This window comes from Scleropages formosus, chromosome 8 (genome assembly GCF_900964775.1).
Source record: "Scleropages formosus chromosome 8, fSclFor1.1, whole genome shotgun sequence".
NCBI lineage: Eukaryota > Metazoa > Chordata > Actinopteri > Osteoglossiformes > Osteoglossidae > Scleropages > Scleropages formosus.
Window position 1 is genome coordinate 19573353 of NC_041813.1, and position 14961 is coordinate 19588313.

The following is a 14961-nucleotide window of genomic DNA, read 5'->3' on the forward strand; positions in this document are numbered from 1 at the left end:
ACATCAGTACAAATTTTTAAATCGTGTCTCATATGTTTGTGTTAATGAAAAAAAATTGAAATTAGACAATTCTAATACTTTAAAGCTTCAATTCATTAGCCAAGTAGATAATAGATTTCAAGGTAAAACGCTGATGAGTTTGAATAAGAATGTGGAGCTTGAACGAGCTATGAGAGGAATATAGAAATACAGAAACTCAAGCATAATAGAAATTTCAAATGTGGAAAGAATTAAATAGGAACCTTGAGAAAAGAATGTGTAGAAAAACTGAGAGGACTTGTGACCTTGCTTCTTACTGACAAAGTCAAAGATGAGCATTTGATTTTGATACATTTTGTGTATATAAAAAAAATATTCCACGTACACTGGCTCCTCAGCTCAATGTATTTAGGATTGGTATTCTGGTCATTATTTGTAAACCCAGTCTCCTTTATCATTCAGTTAGACTAAACTGTAGTTAAACTAAAGATTAATACAAATATCTGTTTACAAGTTAGGCTCTGCAAAAGTCTCTGCTATAGATGTAATAAAAAAATACAAACATTTGTATGTGTAAAGCTTTTTCTTTAACTTTCAGCTACGTTATTAACAGGGACAGCTGGTAGTGTAGGGGTTCGAGCTACTTCCTTTTGGATCCAAAGGTTGCAGGTTTCATCCCCACCTCCACTGCAGTACCCTTGAGCAAGGTATTTACCCAGCTGTCTAAATGGGTAAATAATTGTGCGTTGCATTGAAGAAAGAAAGAAAAAAAAAAAAGCATCAGCTAAATGATGAAATGTAAATTAAAACAAAACATTAATTTGTAATGAGTGGGTGCATTTTACTACCATCTATTGGCTGGTTAGGGAAGCACGTGTTGCACACACACACACACACACACACACACACACACACACACACACACACACACACACACTTCCGAACCGCTTGCATTCGTGTAATTTTAGAAAAATAGAGCCAAATAAACATAATTCTGCTGGAAAATGGCTGCATCTTTGAAAAACTGTAGCTCAACTGTTTTTGCCATGAAGAGCATGTATGCATTTGCATACCAACATTTCCTTGTCTGGTGACCCCCACCTGTGGAGAAGTGGTTACAAGAACCAGGTGGCATAAACTGAACTAGACTGAAAGACTTTTCTAAAGAGACAATGACTGAGTTGGGGAACTTGGGTTATTTTGAGCTGTGGCTTGTGAGCGAGTGATGTGGAAAAAAAGCATTAAATGAGTTCTGGAAGTATTTGCTTTGCACGCGCACGCACACACGCGCACACACACACACACACACACCATCCGAAACCGCTTGTCCTATACGGGGTCGCGAGGAGCTGGAGCCTAACCCGGCAACACAGGGCGTAAGGCTGGAGGGGGAGGGGACACACCCGGGACGGGACACCAGTCTGCCGCAAGGCACCCCATGCGGGACTAAAACCCCAGAACCACCGGAGAGCAGGACCCGGTGAAACCCACTGTGCCACTGCGCCCCCCCCCCCCCCCCCCCCCCTTCTATTTGCTTTATTCCTCCCTGATTGTTTTCATTAACTTTTAACATTCTTAGCTTTGCATTGAGTGCAATATTTCGTGTTTTGGATATATGTTTTTTGTTTAAGATTGAGCCAGTGACTTTTTTTTGTTCTTTATGCAACTTTGTTCATAGTCAGAAATAATAAAATCAACCAGGAACCCACCATTCATTGTCTTACTAGATAATCATTACTGGTAATTTCAGGCCTTTGACCTTTTATTATTTTCTTTAGTTTCATTATTTTTCAGGTTACATTTTCCATTAAGGATGAGAAGAGAACTCAAAAACTACTTTTCTGTTTTGTTACAATGACATTGGACAATAAACCTTAATGGTATTTTATTCAGCTCAGCATATTCAGATTTTGATATACTGTTATTAATGTCAGGGTTATGAACCAATTAATCCATATTATTCAGAAAGGAGCCTGTGGGAGTTCCTCATTTCACTCCAGGACTTTGTCAAATTGTATTAAAGTGTAGATGGGATGGATGAATTCATGTTGAAAATGACAAATGAAGTACCTTTTCTCTTCATCATGTCTCCCACTGCAGAGCAGAACCAAGTAACAAGGTGGAAAAAATACTGAGTGTAAAGGGTTGAGCAAAACGAGCAGCAAACTTGTTCAGGCCTTAATTTATTATGGGGTTATCACACAATTATATTAACAGTTAAATCCTCTCCAGTTTTATACTAGTAACAGGACAATGAGGAGAAGGTATTTTTTTCCTCCACCCATCATCAACAACCGCTTGTCCCTAGCAGGGCTACAGCAAGCTGGAGCCTAACCCGGCAACTCGGGGCGCAAGGCAGAAGGGGGAGGGGATACACCCAGGACGGGATACCAGAAGGTATTATTTCTGTATTTGTTTAGTAGCATCAAAGTGAAGCATGTAATTAAATAAATCATATAAGCTGTAACACTGAAGAAACATTTTCAAATTAAAATTTCAGACAATTTTAAGTGATATTTCAACTGATCTTCACCAGCACTTATTAATGTATATGAAACTGCCTGTAATATCTCTAAAATAAATATTTAAAAGTAGTCTGGCCACCCAAAATATAGTTGCAAAATTAAGATTAGTTCCATGCTGTAGCAATGAAGAGAGAGGATGGTTCAGATGCAGCATAACTTAGATTGTGGGGGGTGGGCGTTACCACTTGGAGCTCCACTCCTCACCTTGCAACTGATAGCAGACCCAGGGGGTTCTACTGCTCACCTTCTGATCATCAGCAGGAGACACATCCAAGATCACATCTCTGTGTAGCCAGGGGGTTAACGGTCCACATTTAACGCTGGATGGGGCAGGTAGGGTGAAAGGCTCCAGTTTGGAACCTTTTCCTTCTAAAGCCAATTCACTTAGATCCATGTGGAGGAGGGAGGAAGAAAAGAAGAAGGGGAAAAAAAAAAAAAAAAAAAAAGTCTGCTTCTGTTATTTTGGGTGTAGTTTCCATTATCGCTGTAGTGGGAAGCATTAACTGCTGTTCCCAAACTGGCCACTGCATCACAGCAGCTAATTCACGAGGACGATGAGCCAGGTTCATCAACATCTCTAGCCGCAAGTCCTGCAAGCTTTATTACTCTGCAGCCAAGGAACCAGAGCACAGAGCTGGACAACGAGAAGTTAACAGCCACTTTACTGCCAAGGTACAAACTCCTGCAAATGTGCGCTCACCTTCTTGGCAGGTGGTTATTCCTTTATAGAGATGTTCGCTATACGGCCATAAGCTCACCATAGTGAACATATCCCTTTAAGTGACATCCTGCATCACTGTAGTCGCTGTCCATGTGTTCATTTCGACGGCATTAACGGTACGCCTCATTGATTTTCATGTTCCACCTTGATGTACACTTGGGCCATGTTCTGCAGTTATACATAGGGAAATGATTATGATCTTATCAATGTGACAGGAAGAACTGATCGGGCAGAAGGTAATGTGGTCATTGAGGCGACAGCCTTGTAACCTGAAGGTGGCATATTGAAGTCTCTGGAGAGGCGCTGCTGTAGTTAAATAACCTTAATTATTCCAGCAAAAAAAAAAAAAAAAACCCACAAATGTGAATTAAGTCATCTTGTCAATCATGTATCAGTCAGTCAACAAAATAATGACAGCAAAGTCAGCACTGCTGAATTTTGGTGTGTAATTATGAATCATTTCCTCAATCGGATTTACAGCTCTGCAAGATTGAAGTGGAAGCCTTGGATCCCTGATTACACTGCAGCCCGATGCACTCCTGCCCTAGCCCTGACAAGGACAACACTGATGACAGGAAACAGCTTCTGTGGGGGGTTGGAACGTAGAACTGGGATACGAGGTGGAAGGGAGGATGGCAACACAGTGCAGTTTTGACGTTTTCAGCAGTGCCCAAAGGGGAGATTGGGTGTGTTACCGTCACGCTCCTGCTCCCCCCCGCACACCTGCTGCTGGGACATTGGGTACCGCAGCCAAACAGATGCGCAGTAGATCATCCCCACCCTCCTTTCTCTGTGCCAGATTCGGTAGAAAACCTAATGTGTGATACTCCACTGATCCATCTGAACCATGATTACAGCAGGCTGCTAAAAGCTGGACACCGACACCAGGACTGCAGACTATTACGGATGCCGCAGTTTCAGTTATTTTTCATAACTCATGTCATTTAAAAAAAACAACCATCATTATCAACAACCTGTACAGTGTAGAGCTGTAGTGATCTTTGATTTCTTATTTGTATGATTATTATTTGCAATGCAGGTCTGGGGGGCAGCTCAAAACAGCTCTAACCCCTTCAGACGTGGACTCCACTAGACCTGTGAAGGTGTCCTGTGGTATCTGGCACCAACACTCTTTGTCATGTTCTTCAAACCATTCTTGAACAATTTTTGCAGTGTGGCAGGGCCACTGCCATCAGGGAAAACCATTGCCTACTGGGCTGCAAAAATCTTTAGGTAGGTGAAACATGTCAAAGTAGCATCCAGATGAATGCCAGGACCCAAGGTATCCTAGCAGAACATTGCCCAGAGCACCACACTGCCTCCGCTGGCTTGCCTTCCTCCCATAGTGCATCCTGCTATTGTAGGCACTTTCGGAGGTGAACAGGGGTCAGCATGGGCACTCTGATCAGTCTGACGCTACGCAGCCACACACGCATCAAGCTGCGATGCAATGTATGTTCAAACACCTTTCTATCATGGCCAGCATTAAGGTTTTCAGCAATTTGTGCTACAGTAACTGTTCTGTGGGGTTGGACCGGACGGCCTAGCCTCCACTCCCCACAGACATCAGTGAGCCCTTGGGTGCCCATGACCCTGTTGCCGGTTCATGGGTTGTCCTTCCTTGGACCACTTTTGGTAGGTACTAATCACTGCATACTGGGAACACCCCACAAGACCTGTGGTTTTGGAAATGCTCTGACCCACTCATCTAGCCTTCAGTTTGGCCCTTGTCAAAGTCGCTCAGTTCTTTACATCTGTCTATTTTTCCTGCTTCCAACACATCAAATTCAAGAACTGACAGTTCACTTTCTGCCTAATATATCCCACCCCTTAACAGGTGCCATTGTACAGAGATAGTCATTTATTCACTTTACCCGTCAGTGGTTTTAATGTTTTGGTTGATTGGTGTACGTATGTATACCTTTCTTCCAGAAGCAAGATTCACTCTGATTGAACACATGTTTCTTACAGGCTAATTACACACTGACACATGTGTACACACTATGGGCTCAGTTCACAGTTTCCAGCTCACCTGAAATACTGAGTAGTGAGAGGATTTGTGGTTCTTTTTATTCTTCCATTGCATTTGAAAACAGTCAAGAGACAACCAGAAACTCTCTAAAGGTACAAAAGCACCAGAAGCAGAAAGGTCATTCTGGCTCAGAATAAGGAACACAGACCAGCAGTTAATAGAAACTCAACCTTTGCAACAGCCTTACTCAAGTCTTCAAGTACCCACAACTCCCAGTTGCTCTCTACTCTGTTTTTGTCCCTAATGGTCCCCAAATTTGCAATACCTGTCACTTGTTTGTTATAGAACCCCTAGGTGTGGTTGGTGGCCATGGCCAAGCCCCTGCCTTCTGGAGGTGTTTGGACTGTGGGAGGAAACCTTTGTGAACACAGGTGGAATATACAAATTCCACACAGACTAGGCTGATATCAACCCACATTCGAACCCAAAGCCCACACATTGTAGGTGCCAGAGCTGCCCCCTGCAACACCGTGCTGCCCCAAAAAGGGTGCTAGTTTTTCTCAGTATTAGGTTGGGTTGTCAGATCAGGTAAATGTGTCTAAGGTATAAAATCTATGCATGATGTGTGAAATGCTGGATTTTCAGATAAATTTGGCACTGGTGGTACATTTCTTTTTCTGCAGCCCACATGTAAAGTACTGCAGCAAGCAGTTTGAACCCCCCGCCTCCCACAGCCATGTCCATAGTGAAAAATCTGCATAAACCAGATTATTGATGCACACAAAAGGTCTTTGTGCCATTCATATTCACTGCCGTGACAGACGCTGAATGGGTTGGGAACCCACAGTGCACAACTTGAGGTGCAAAAATAGGGGGCATGAACTTCCTTTGTCCTCAACGTTAGTCCTCTTCGTCCTCTGTGCTCTCCAGTGGTCCGTCCATTTTAAAGGATTATGACACTTTGCAGCTGGGGGGAAAAAGAAAAAAAAAAAAAAAACCTGCACACAAACACATTAACACCCTGCATTGAGGATCTGAACTTGCAACCTTTTGGAAAACACTCCTAAATCCCTTAACCACCTGACTGTAATTGATCCAGCTTGCACTGTTGAAATTCAGAACATTTTTTGGGAAGTTAAAAAAAAAAAATAAGTACAGTCTATGCTGAGGGAGACTTAAGTAAACTAAAGTCAGTGTTAAATTGTTGCCAGGTGGTTAAAGACAGGTATATCTGAGCATTTTTTTCTTTTTAGTGTTCAGGCTGAATGGAGTTAATGTGACCCTGCATCAAAGGAAAGCCATTCTGCATTAATAATGGAGTGAATTCCAAAATTCTCCAAGTCAGGAACTGCTGACTGATACAAAAGGAAAAGAAACATGGTGAAGCACGGCTTGAGAGGGCTTGAGCAAATTATACTATATATACAATCTTCACTTTAAGAGAGTGAAAATTGGGTCATATGCTGAACAGTGTACATGAAGGTTTTCAAACTTTTTCTGTAGTCTTCATTTTAATGTATCTTATTAAATGTAGCTTTTATTTTTAAGAGTTAAAGGCAAGACATGATTCGTAGAGCTGTGGGCTGCAGCTGCGGGACACATTTGGTGACAAGGCTCAGCTTTCATCTTTGCATTGTGACATTACAAATACAGTCCAGTGACAAACAACTCTCCCCTTACTTTGAATAAAAGTCTTTATGAATTCTGTGGCATTTTCAACACGAGTCTTATGTAAAAATCAATGTACACAAAGCGGGGATGTTATAACAGAGCCCTGACTATAATGCGACAGCAAAATCAAACGCCATTACTAATCACAGCAGTGAAAAATCTCAGTCGCTCCCCTCCGCTTTACCGCAGTCCTACTTTGTATGGCAGAAAACACCTTTAAAACGTCTTAAAGGGAAGGATACAGGCAGGGGATGTTGCTGAACTCTGCTTTTTTTGCAAGCAGCTCTGCACACATGGAGAGGCACACGTGTGCGACACCACAGCGGGCCCAACACAGGGTCACACTGAAAACAGCAGGGGCAGCACCGCCTAGTGCTCAACTCTAGATACTGCAGCATTGAATAAACTGCACCCAAGCACCATTTTACTGCAACTGTACCTCACTATGAAATATGCATGGAAAAACTACATGGCTTTCCTCTTTTCTGCGAGGTAAGGCTTTATTTCTGGACTGTTCAAGCTTTATACAGCTGTTGTGTGTGGAAGCACCAGCCAGTGGAATCCCATCATTAGCAACTAATTACATGGTTTATTATTTAAAGGAAAATGAAAGTTGTTTGCTGGTCCCTTCTTTCATACCTGAAAGCAGCGTACAAACATACTGAGTTGGATTTGAACCCGTGCCCAGCAAGCAGTTCAGGGGCTATGAGGGACCAGCTTTGCACCCTGTGCCACTATGCCCCTATATGATGGGCAGTGATTGTTAAATTTGCTTTCTGATGGAAACAAGATCAAGTAATGATGAAATCAGAAGTGAACAACAAATGACTCTAAACAGTGATGTGTGTTTGGAGTGTGTAGGTCTGCTACATTAATTTTTATGACATAGTGCTGGATTACCGTATTAGTTGGTGTGATTTTATACCTTCCAGTACAACCAAAAAATTACAACGTGAATTTAAATTGAAGCTATAGAATTTCACAAAAAAAAAAAAAAATGCTGGAAAGAATGACACGAAATTCATATTGCATGAGTAGTTCTCAGCCGGGGAAGTGGTGTATGACAGATGTCGGGTGCCTTCTTTTGACCCCTCTTAACCCCAGCACTTGAGTACTGGGTCACCTGACTTTCTTTATGTTTCAGAGTGACAGCATCAACTTGCATCTATAGGAGGAGTTCGAGCTAACTGGTGCGCATTATTCATGTTTTCCAGAAATAAAGAGCATCCCTTCCACACTAATGGTGAGCAGGCACTGGAGAGCCAGGTTGGCTCTGGCTGCTGTTTCAGGTAAGGATTCAGGCCCAATCAGGTGCTGTGAGACCATTTCCTCCAAGGCTTGGATACACCTGTTCCACTATGTGCTCCAGTACCAATGGGTCATTGGCGCCCGCCCTTCATGCTGTCAGGACTCCAGTTGTCAATTAGCAAGCATCAGGGAGATGTCTGCTTGACCCGATGACATTGGGGCATTGGTGTGTGTTGAGTTTGAGGCGGCTACCATAGGTCACATCCCCCTCCGTCAGCCCCAGAACTCCCTGGACTCCGTGTCATCAGCCACTCGGCCGTCATGCTTTTGAAACTGACTGCAAAGCACAAAAAAAAAAAACCCATCTGTCCTACTTGTTTGTTTCCAGATTGACCATAAGATTCTCTTGCTGGCAGTACAAGCCATTTCTGACCACTTTCTTGTTTAAACAAATCCACTATTTAAACATTATCATAAAGTTGCATGTATTCCAAGACATGCATTTCTTATAATTCGTTGACCTCCTTGTCTGCCATTGTGGAGAAAAGCATAACCCCACAAGGAAAAAAAAGGGAAAAAGATCACACACACACACACACACACACACACACACACACACACACACACACACACACACACAGTCTAAAAGTAATACACACTGAAATATTAATTACTCTTGAGGCTTTAGGAATTTTATCCGCGTTGCAGAGGAACTTATTCCAAAATGGGCACAGCCAATTTTTGATAACTATTTTATAACATCAGTAATGAAATGCACCTAAGGAATTCCCCAGTCTTGTATTTGTGTGTGCCTGAGTCTGTTGTTTTCAAGTGTGTTTAAAGCACTGTAAATACACTTATAAACCAATAAATGAATAATGATTTCAGCATGGAACCAAGCACATTGTTTATAAAGGAGGAATTTGTTTTCCTGTTTGTTTTCCCCTCTGTATCACTGCCATTCCTGGCCAGAACAGTGTCACGGTTCTTTATTTTTTTTCCATATACCATATAGCTGAAAAAATCTAATAATCTGAAAATTGCAAGAGGCAGCATTTCCAGATCCCAAGGACTTCAGATGAGAAGAAAATCAGCAAGAAAACTGGAGAGATCCGAGAAAGTGGGAGAATGATGCTATTATTATTATTATTATTATTGTTATTATTATTAATACATTTGTTACATTAATAGCTTGTAGTGTAATGGTAAGAGCTGCCTTTGAACCCAAAGGTTGCAGGTTCCACTTCCACCTCCAGCTGTAGCACCCCTGATAAGGTACTTACTCTAAATTGCTCCTCTAACACTACCTAGCTGTATAAATGAGTAACTAATTGTAAGCCACTTCGGAGAAACACATCAGCTAAATGATTAACTTATTATAATACAGTAAATCTGTGGCTTTCTATGCTATTCCTGTAAACTTGTGCATGGTTGTTTGTAATTAACGTGTTTCAAAAAAATCTTTTATTCATTTGTTCATTCATTCATTGTTTGTAATCACCGAGTCCAGTAAACATACACACCCACAACACACATACACACACAAAGGCCAACAGAGTCACGAGACTGCCTGAACCCACAACCCAGGTGCTCTGAGGCACTAGAACCACTGTTGCACCAAAGAATAAGTGAATAATAGATTGCTTCAGAATATAATTCCTTTAAGTAGTGATTCCTGCAGCTGCTTTATTAATATTTATTTTGTTTATGCAATTCTCAGCTGGGAGTAGCTCAGTAAATCAGGCACTGTTTCGAACCTATGTTTAAAACACAAGATCCACAGATTCCCTGAAAGTTTTTAACCAGAACTTTTATACATGGCATGTTGTGCAACTGCGTTTGTGCCTTAAACAGGAAAGTAAAAAGTAAATTTTAAAAATTGAGAAAGAACTGATTACATAGTAGACTTTATTATAACACATACGTATTAGCCCATTATCACTAAAGGTTTAAAAATTAGTTTTCACTTTATTTACAAGTGAAACTACTGAAATACAAAAACCAGGACTAGCATATTTATATTGCACTTTTTTGTAGGAACGATCATCAAGACAATCTTTTATCGCGTCTATGTCCAACAGCTCAGACACATCTAAGGAATCTTTGAAGAGCTGAGGAGCACAGTTTAAACAAGCTCATGGTATACATTTGGATATCACGGAAATAATTAGATATGATTCATGCCACAGTTGACATCTATTTTGCTCATCTATGCAAATGACAGGCCCAGCTTGAAGCCTCTCCAGAGAGATTGAAATAGCCATTGAATGGATGTCTGGGGAATTAAATTAAACTAATGTTAACAACTATCCTTTCAGACATTTTTTATGGATATTGTTTCAGCTGTCTGCTTGGAAACAAATCCTACGTAGCCTGGAGGGGGGGGGGGGGGGGGCAGGGCAGAGAAAGAAAAAGAGAGAGCGAGAGAGAGGAGCCTGAAAAGCCACAATATAAATGCTCTCCTCTCTTGGCATTTCATGCCAATTTTATAGGGTTCTGCATGGCCTGAAATAGAACGGAGATAACAGATATTGCATTATTAACACGCTTCAGCACATCAGCAGAATAAAGCTAATGGTGCCTGGGCACGGACGCAAGACCCTGTAGAGTTTAAGACTCCTCCGTCATGTAATACTACTACGGACGCAGCACAGCTTCGTAAGCCACTAAAGCCCTGCATTGAAAGCGTATAAAGAAGCAGCAGATTGTAGACGAAGGTGATCTTCAGATTAAAACTGAACATTTAGGATCACATCGTGCAGCACTAATATTTGTGTTTCATGAGCCCCGAAAAAGCAGCAGCTTCTAATACCGAGGAGGGGAAACGCTGTTGCACCCTTGAGGTACAAACCCTTAGTCACCAAAGTCAATATACAGCTGTATCAAGTGAAAACATAATAAAACCACACTGCATATATGTCAAATTAGAAGAACTACAAAAGCAGCATAAGCTGTGTAGAAGGCCATAGCCTTATTTCAGATAATTAACCCTGAATTCAGCAGGAGGACTCAGCAATAAAAGCAAGAATCAGTGATTACCCATCCTGACAAGACCGTCTTACTGGCCACATGAACATTAATATAACTAGATGCATGTAAGAAACTTAATGATCATTTAGCAAATAATGTTAATAAGAAGGGTTTGAAAAATATTCACATCCAAAGGAATACGGTTACGTCTGTCCAGAATATAAACCAGGGCAGACAAAAAATAAAAGAGGACGAAAACAGGAGAAACTTGCAGTAACAGAATTCTAATCTCACTGAAGCAGCACTATTAGGATAATAGTTCAGCATATTACTTCAGCAAAGGGGGATAACATCATCCATTTTGGACAAAAAAAAGATGCTTTTATCCAAAGCATCTTCTCAATGTGTAAATAAGTATGTAAGAAGGTCAGAAAACCTACTTCTGACTCAGCCTGTTTAGAAGTGTGTATGATCTTTCTCTGTTTCCAGTAATACTTATTCAGGGTAGTTATCAACACTGCTCATTTCAGGCGTAGCTAAAATACCCTATGAAGGAGCTTTTTTTTTTAAAAAAAAAAAAAAAAAAATCAACCCATCACACGACACCCAGCTAGTACATGACATATTACATATTGGACGTGAACCATGGTAGCCCTCAGAATACTGAGACCGGCACTGCAACACATTATTGATGGAGCCATGTGACCAATGTCTGTCAACCTGAATAAATTTGTTTTCTTTGCAACTGAATTTCTGGACCTATGTCCTCCTTCCTCTTGACCAGCACCGCTGTACAAGAATTAATACCCGCCAGGATTAGAACTGAGGCTTGCTGTACGTGGGTTGAACTGATATTGTTCTAGAAAAGTACATCTGAGCGTCATTGTGAAATACATACAGAACTATGTTACGCTTGAGCCAAACCCTGTCTGGATTTTTGCCATTACAGAACTTTCATTTGCATTTATTCATTCTGCAGATGCTCTTCTCCAAAGCAGCTATAAAAATTACTGTGGAATATTTATCCGACACCTTTATCCAAGGTGACTTACAGTACTAGGAACACTGGGCTATACTACCTACAATTATTCACCCATCTATATACCAGAGCAGTGTAACACACATACATAAATACATATACCCTCGGGGCTCTGTAAACCCATTTTGATGGGAAGGTCATTAGGCAGAATGCATGGACAATGCAAATGAGCAGGCAGCTGCAGTTAGCCAGGCCTCGGCTTTGTTTACCAGGCGCTCGGGGTCATATGTTTAGGGGCGACACAGCTGCAGAAAGCGTAACCAATGTGTGACCTTAATTGATTGATTACAGCTGCATTGCATGCGTTCACTTGCTGCCCACGGCAAAGGGCCAAGTCTGTCCAGTAAATAAAGATTCAGTTCAGCAGTAATAAGCCAAGAATTTAGGGTCGAAACTATAAAACATGCCATCAGTAAGTACTAGATCAGGAGATCTGAACACCTAGTTCGAAAATGTTTGCTGTGAAGGTTTGCAGGGGCTGGGGGCTGACACCTGGACACCTAAAACCCTGCCCCTCAAACAGGTGACATGGTGGCAAAAAGTACTGTGTGCTATTTATAGCTGCGGGGAAAAGGCAGACAGATCTTCCCACTTGGGTTTTACGCTTAGAACTTCAAACGAACTGAAGTTGCAGGAATCGTAACGAGCTTCTGTCATTTTCGGCGCACGTCGGCCGGAGTTGCCAGAAGTGCAACGGTAATGAACAGTCGGCGAGGGAAAACCTGCAAGGTGAGTCATTTGACTTCTTGGCCCAGATGAGACCTCCTCTGAGGCCCCTCCGTTTTGTGCCAATTACACCAATGTGCACGTCTGCACTTTTTGAAAACCACGGACCTTCAAATTACCTCCTCGAGAGGGACCTCATCTACTCTCAGAGCCCCCGTGAAAGAGGAATGAGTTTGTTTATAAGTGTGTGTGTGGCTAAATCATGGCCTCATTTTGGTGCTTTGAAAGTGCTGCTCTAGCTTATTCAGAGGAAAAGTAGAACTTTACTTACACGAGGTCAATTACTCAAGGTTCTCCCCTGCTAACCAGCATTATGCTACCAGGAGAAAAAAAAAAAAAACATAATAATAGTAACGGACTGGAACATGTGGTAATAGAATTCTAATCTCACTCTAGCACCAGTATTAATACAATAGCTCAGCAAAGTCAGCAAGCTGCTTACTCAAAGGGAGCACAACATCATCTGCGCACAGAGTGTCTTGGAAACACTACAGAAGAGAAGAAAACAGACCAGGTTGCATGTTTGACTTTGAATGGTCCATGAAGGCAATAATGCTGGTGTAAAATCCCTGATTATTAGTAATGAGCATTTCATCTTGATGCCACAGCAATACTGGGTGGAGCGAGGAGGAGTTCACTCCAAGTGAAGGACCAATTAACTTTAATGAAGAGCAAAAGACAGACAGGGTAAGATCACAATTACTCCTAGTAAAACCTATATTTTAATGTTGTTTTCACAAGTCTCGGCTTTAGGCCACAAGGATACACACACACACACACACACACACACACACACACACACCCCATTTGCTGTTAAATTACATGCACATCAGTTGTGTACTTCAGATAATTTTAAGAAAACTTAAAAAAATTAAAAGCCAAGACCTGAGGATTGTTTCAGACAAGGGTTACAAAACAAAGATTCAATTCTCTCTCAGCCCAAAATCAGGATGTTAGCATCGATCCATTGTCAATAATCGCTTGCACACGTGCAGGATCACGGTGATCCACAGCCTATACTAGAAAAACAGACCCATGGCTGAACCCCCAAACCAGGAGATGAGGTTCCAGATGTTGGTTTAGGTGTTCAGGGCTTTACATACCCACATATCCTACAGCAGCATGATATCGCAACAAGCTGAGAAACATCTGCTGAAAGGAAAGAACTTCCATTAAGACATGCTGCATCCAGGAGATGACACTGCTGCTACCACAGCAGTGATGCTTAGTGTTCCGTGCCCCCCCTTGATCCAGAATTGTATTTCATATCTGTTCAGATTACAGTTCAGCCAGGGTAATTTGTTTTAAATTGCTGAAACATGAATCACTTCAAAATGGCTTCTGAAACTTCAGCTAGACTTTCTGGGAAGCCTTCCACCGTGTCCTTTTAGCCACCGATCCCTCACCCGCCACACCGCTTTGGCTGCCGTCCACCCAGGAAACTCTTTTAATCAGAAACTACTTACAACACCCCCTCCTCCCCACCCCCAATAAACACTGGGCATTCTCAGTACACTGTCTAAAGCCGGTGTCTCATTCATCTCAAACTTCATGCTTTTGCCCAATTTCATGTCGCTCCCAATGGCTGATCTAAAGCTGTAAGCAACAATGAAAATGGATAAAAACAATGACTCTCTGTGGGAAGGGAAATTGCTTGCTGTAGTAAAAGTGCATGGATTTAGCAATTTTATTAACCTATTGTGGCCCCTAGCCTCAGATTAAGTGGTCAAGGATGAAGCACATTTTGTTATCAGTGAGAGTAAACTAGAAGTAATCAAAAGGCTGTGATTAACTTGAAGCACTGCCGAATAAGACACCCACTTGAGGTATGGGAAATCTCACTCACAAATAATAACCGCCTGACCTATGAAGGGTCATGGCAGTCCAGGCCCTATCCTGTAAGCATGGGCCCTGCTCTCTGGCAGGTTTGGGGTTCAAGTCCTGCTTGGGGTGCCTTGCGATGGACTGGCATCCCATCCTGGGTGTGTCCTCTCCCCCTCCAGCCTTGCGTCCTGTGTTGCCAGGTTGGGCTCCAGTTCACCGCGACCCCGCAGGGGACAAGCAGTTTCAGACTCTCTCTGTGTGTGTGTGTGTGTGTGTGTGTGTGTGT